Source organism: Ailuropoda melanoleuca, unplaced genomic scaffold (assembly GCF_002007445.2).
Source record: "Ailuropoda melanoleuca isolate Jingjing unplaced genomic scaffold, ASM200744v2 unplaced-scaffold11151, whole genome shotgun sequence".
NCBI lineage: Eukaryota > Metazoa > Chordata > Mammalia > Carnivora > Ursidae > Ailuropoda > Ailuropoda melanoleuca.
Genome location: NW_023179562.1, coordinates 8,821 through 14,605, shown reverse-complemented (window position 1 = coordinate 14,605; position 5,785 = coordinate 8,821).

Sequence of the window (5,785 nt, the reverse complement as noted above, 5' to 3'; positions counted from 1 at the left end):
CTCATAGCAGACGAGCCTGATGTGGGGCTCGATCCCATAACGCCGGGATCATGCCCTGAGCCGAAGGCAGACGCTTAACTGCTGTGCCACCCAGGCGCCCCCAAGATTTTTTTNGATATTTTTTATTATATTATGTTAGTCACCATACAGTACATCCCCGGATTCCGATGTAAAGTTCGATGCTTCATTAGTTGCGTATAACACCCAGTGCACCATGCAATACGTGCCCTCCTTACTACCCATCACCAGCCTAACCCATTCCCCCACGCCCCTGCCCTCTGAAGCCCTCAGTTTGTTTCTCAGAGTCCATAGTCCCTCATGCTTCATTCCCCCGTCTGATTACCCCCCCTTTCTTTATCCCTTTCTTCTCCTACCGATCTTCCTACTTCTTATGTTCCATAGATGAGAGAATCCATGTGATAATTGTCTTTCTCTGCTTGACTTATTTCACTTAGCATTATCTCCTCCATTCCCATCCATGTTGCACCAAATGTTGAGAAATCGTTCTTTTTGATAGCTGAGTAATATTCCATTGTATATATGGACCACATCTTCTTTAACCAGTCATCTGTTGAAGGGCTCTCAGCTCCTTCCACAATTTACCTATTGTGGACAATGCTGCTATGAACATTGGGGTGCATATGGCCCTTCTCTTCACTGCATCTGTATATCTTTGGGGTAAATACCCAGCAGTGCAATGGCTGGATCATAGGGTAGCTCAATTTTTAACTTTTTAAGGGACCTCCACACTGTTTTCCAGAGTGGCTGTAACAACTTGCATTCCCACCAACAATGTAGGAGGGATCCCCTTTCTCCACATCGTCTCCAACAATTGTTTCTTGCCTTGTCAATTTTTGCCATTCTAACTGGCATAAGGTGGTATCTCAGTGTCATTTTGATTTGAATTTCCCTGATAGCTAATGATTTTGATCATTTTTTTTCATGTGTCTGTTAGCCATTTGTATGTCATCACTGGAAAAGTGGCTGTTCATATCTTCTGCCCATTTTATGATTTGTTTATTTGTTTCTTGTGTATTGAGTTTGAGAAGTTCTTTGTAGATCTTGGATTTGGTTCAACTTTTTATTTTGATTTAATACACAGCCCATAATCATACATACTTCATGCCTTGAAAAGAACATGTGTACTCTTTCATTAGAACACAAATTCCAATAAATACTTACCTGATATACTTCACTATTTTGTTGCTTAGTTTCTAAATTCTTAGAGATATTTTTCTTCCTGACCTGTTTGAGCAGAGTGGTTTATGAAAGTTATCCATTATTAGTGTGTTTCCTTGTAAACATTTTATAGTTTCTTTCTTATAAAGCTTGCGCCTGTGTTTTTTGGGGGGGATTTAAATCATATCTATTATAATTTCATTGTGAATTATAGTTGTTAGCATCAAAGTATTTTTTTGTTACTGTCTTTTGTTGTTCATTGAATACTCCTGGTCTGAATGTTAAACTGTCAAATATCAAGATTCTTCCCTTGCTTGTTTGGTTTGTGAGTGCTAGGCATAATTTCCCATCTCTATATTTGTAGTCTTTTGGAATCATTTCCATCAGTGCCTAGCATTTGCCCTATTTCCAGCCTATGTGTCTGGACTCACTGGGAGAGGGAATAAAGATGCAATCTGAAAATGGGAGGACATTCTACCAAAGGAGCCATCTCAGCTAAAACCTGCCTATCCCAGGGCACCCCCACAATTTTCTTCATAACCCGAACTTACCTTGTTTATTTATTTATTGAACGAATACGAATCAGGCTCACGTTAGNAACAAATACGAATCAGGCTCACGTTATATTCTAGGAGCAAGTATGTTTCCCATGAGTCTGAAACACTTATGCTGCCTCTGCCATTCTAAAAATTCCGTCCTTTGATCACACCTTTCTTCCCCTCTTATGGATGTCAGAAAAGAGAATGCAAAATTTACACATTCCTCCAACCTGAGAATGAAAATTTAGACTCATTAGGTAGGGAAACTCAAAAGAGGCCCTTCCACTGATGTTTGTTTCAACAAACTGTGCCCAGAAAACATTCAGCTTTTTATCAGTCCCCAGAGAATTTGAAGAGGTATCCAACTAATCCCCATGGTGTATTAGAAAAGGCCTTCTCGGGGCGCCTGGCTGGCACAGCGGTTGAGCTTCTGCCTTCGGCTCAGGGCGTGATCCTGGCGTTGTGGGATCGAGCCCCACATCAGGCTCCTCCGCTATGAGCCTGCTTCTTCCTCTCCCACTCCCCCTGCCGTGTTCCCTCTCTCGCTGGCTGTCTCTATCTCTGTCGAATAAATAAATAAAATCTTTAAAAAAAAAAAAGAAAAAAGAAAAGGCCTTCTCTTTGACCAACAAATTCTCTTAGTGTAATACCATAGTTCTACTTGCTAACTGGGGAGATTACGGACAAGCGTTCGGCACCATGTGGTAATTAGCTCCCTGTAGAGGTGGGGATCTCAGTTACCAACAAGGCATTGAGGCCATGCCGATGCAGAAAGGAAAAACACCCTTGGTGATGCTCATTGAGGCATTAGCTAAACTGCATGTGGAGAAGAGGCACAGGTGATATTTTTCTACGGAGTCATGCTGACAGTTTCATTATATTCGTTCAGGCAGTTGATGGAAAATGAAAGAAGAACTCTGGTACATTATGACAAGGAAGACAGTTCTGGCAAATTTTACCTAGAAAACTTCACAGAACTTTCGAGGAAGTATCTGAGAATGAAGAGGTCTGCATGTCTCTGGGCACTAGCACTCTGATTTGAAGGACTATAGATTTTTTATTTTTATTTAGGGACTTTGATTTCTTTATTGAGAAGACTAGTGACAATCCAGTCATTTCTTGTGTGTCAAAATTCGAATTGTTGAGTTTTCTCAGGAGTCAGTGACTTACTCCCCCCGCCCCACCATGATCAGTAGTGGTAAATGTGATCAAATATCAGAAAGGACAACTGGGTGGTAGAAATGGTGGGGAAAGAGATGAAGGTCAACAAGAAAGCAGGGCCACAGAGTCAGTTTGATCGTTTCAAAAGGGGAGAATAGCATTTGATTTAGAAAAAAAGAAAGTGGGCACATGGGTGGCTCAGTCATTGAAGCATCTGACTCTTGATTTTGGCTTAGCTCATTATCTCGGGGTTGTGGGATTGAATCCTGTGTCAGGCTCCACACCTAGCAGGGAGTCTGCTTCAGATTCTCTCTCACTCTGTCCCTCTTCCCCTTCCCCCTTTAAAAAATAAATAAATATGATAAGAACTCATTCCTTCTGATAGCTGAGTAATATTCCATTGTATATATGGACCACAACTTCTTAATCCAGTCATCTGTTGAAGGGCATCTCAGCTCCTTTCACAATTTAGCTATTGTGGACAATGCTGCTATGAACATTGGGGTGCATATGGCCCTTCTCTTCACTACATCTGTATTTTTGGGGTAGATACCCAGTAGTGCAATGGCTGGGTAATAGGGTAGCTCAATTTTTAACTTTTTAAGGGACCTCCACATTGTTTTCCAGAGTGGCTGCACCAACCTGCATTCCCACCAACAGTGTAGGAGGGATCCCCTTTCTCCACATCCTCTCCAGCAATTGCTGCTTCCTGCCTTGTCAATTTTTGCCATTCTAACTGGTGTAAGGTGGTGTCCCAGTGTGTTTTTGATTTGAATTTCCCTGATGGCTAATGATTTTGAACATTTTTTCATGTGTCTGTTAGCCATTTGTATGTCTTCATTGGAAAAGTGTCTGTTCATATCTTCTGCCCATTTTATGATTTGTTTATTTGTTTCTCGTGTATTGAGTTTGAGAAGTTCTTTGTAGATCTTGGATACCAGTCCTTTATCTGTGGTGTCCTTTGCAAATATATTCTCCCATTCCGTGGGCTGTCTCTTAGTTTTTTTGACTGTTTCCTTGGCTGTGCAGAAGCTCTTTATCCTGATAAAGTCCCATAAGTTCATTTTATCTTTTATTTCTCTTGCCTTTGGCGATGTGTCGTGAAAAAGGTTGCTCTGGCCGATGTCATAGAAGTTGTTGCCTATGTTCTCCTCTAGAATTTTGATGGATTCCTGTCTCACATTGAGGTCTTTCATCCATTTGGAGTTTATTTTTGTGTATGGTGTGAGAGAGTGGTCAAGTTTCATTCTTTTGCATGTAGCTGTCCAATTTTCCCAGCACCATTTATTGAAGAGACTGTCTTTTTTCCACCGGATGTTTTTTCCTGCTTTATCAAAGATTAGTTGCCCAAAGAGCCGAGGGTCCATTTCTGGGTTCTCTATTCTGTTCCATTGGTCGATGTGTCTGTTTTTGTGCCAGTACCATGCTGTCTTTGTGATCACAGCTTTGTAGTACAGCTCGAAATCCGGCATTGTGATGCCCCCAGCTTTGTTTTTCCTTTTCAACAGTTCCTTGGAGATTCGGGGCCTTTTCTGGTTCCATACAAATTTAAGGACTATTTGTTCCAGTTCTTTGAAAAATGTCCTCGGTATTTTGATCGGGATAGCATTGAAAGTGTAGATTGCTCTGGGTAGTATGGACATTTTAACTATGTTAATTCTTCCAATCCATGAGCATGGAATATTTTTCCATCTTTTTATGTCTTCCTCAATATCTTTCAAAAGTGATCTATAGTTTCTAGGATATAGGTCCTTTACGTCTCTGGTTAAGTTAATTCCAAGGTAACGTATGGTTTTTGGTGTTATTGTAAATGGGATGGATTCCCTAATTTCTCTTTCTTCAGTCTCGTTATTCGTGTATAGAAATGCAACTGATTTCTGGGCATTGATTTTGTATCCTGCCACCTTACTGAATTGTTCTATAACTTCTAATAGTTTGGGAGTGGATTCCTTTGGGTTTTCCATATAGAGTATCATGTCATCTGCAAAGAGAGACAGTTTGACTTCTTCTTTGCCGATTTGGATACCTTTGATCCCTTTTTGTCTTCTGATTGCTGTTGCAAGGACTTCTAGTACTATGTTGAATAATAGTGGCGAGAGTGGGCATCCTTGTCGTGTTCCTGATCTTAAGGGAAAGGCTTCCAGCTTTTCCCCATTGAGAATAATGCTTGCAGTAGGCTTTTCATAGATGGCTTTTATGAGATTGAGAAATGTACCCTCTATTCCTACACTCTGAAGGGTTTTAATCAGGAAAGGATGCTGTATTTTGTCAAATGCTTTTTCTGCATCAATTGAGAGGATCATATGGTTCTTGAGTCTTTTCTTGTTGATATGATGTATCACATTGATTGATTTGCGAGTGTTGAACCATGCTTGCATCCCAGGTATGAATCCCACTTGGTCATGATGGATAATCCTTTTAATGTACTGTTGGATTCTATTAGCAAGGATCTTGTTGAGGATTTTGGCATCCATATTCATTAGAGAAATCGGTCTGTAATTCTCCTTTTTGAGGGGGTCTTTGCCTGGTTTGGGGATCAAGGTAATATTAGCCTCATAGAATGAGTTTGGTAGCTTTCCTTCTGTTTCTATTTTTTGAAATAGCTTTAGGAGAATAGGTATTATTTCTTCTTTGAATGTTTGGTAGAATTCCCCAGGAAAACCGTCTGGGCCTGGAGTTTTATTATTTGGAAGGTTGTTTATCACTGACTCAATTTCTTCATAGTTAATTGGCCTATTTAAGAAATCTATTTCTTCCTGTTTCAGTCTTGGTAGTTTATAGGTTTCCAGGAAGGCCTCCATCTCTTCCAGATTGTTTAGTTTTTTGGCATATAGCTGTTGATAAAAGTTTCTAATAATCCTTGCAATTTCAATGGTGCTGGTCGTGACCTCTCCCTTTTCAGTCAT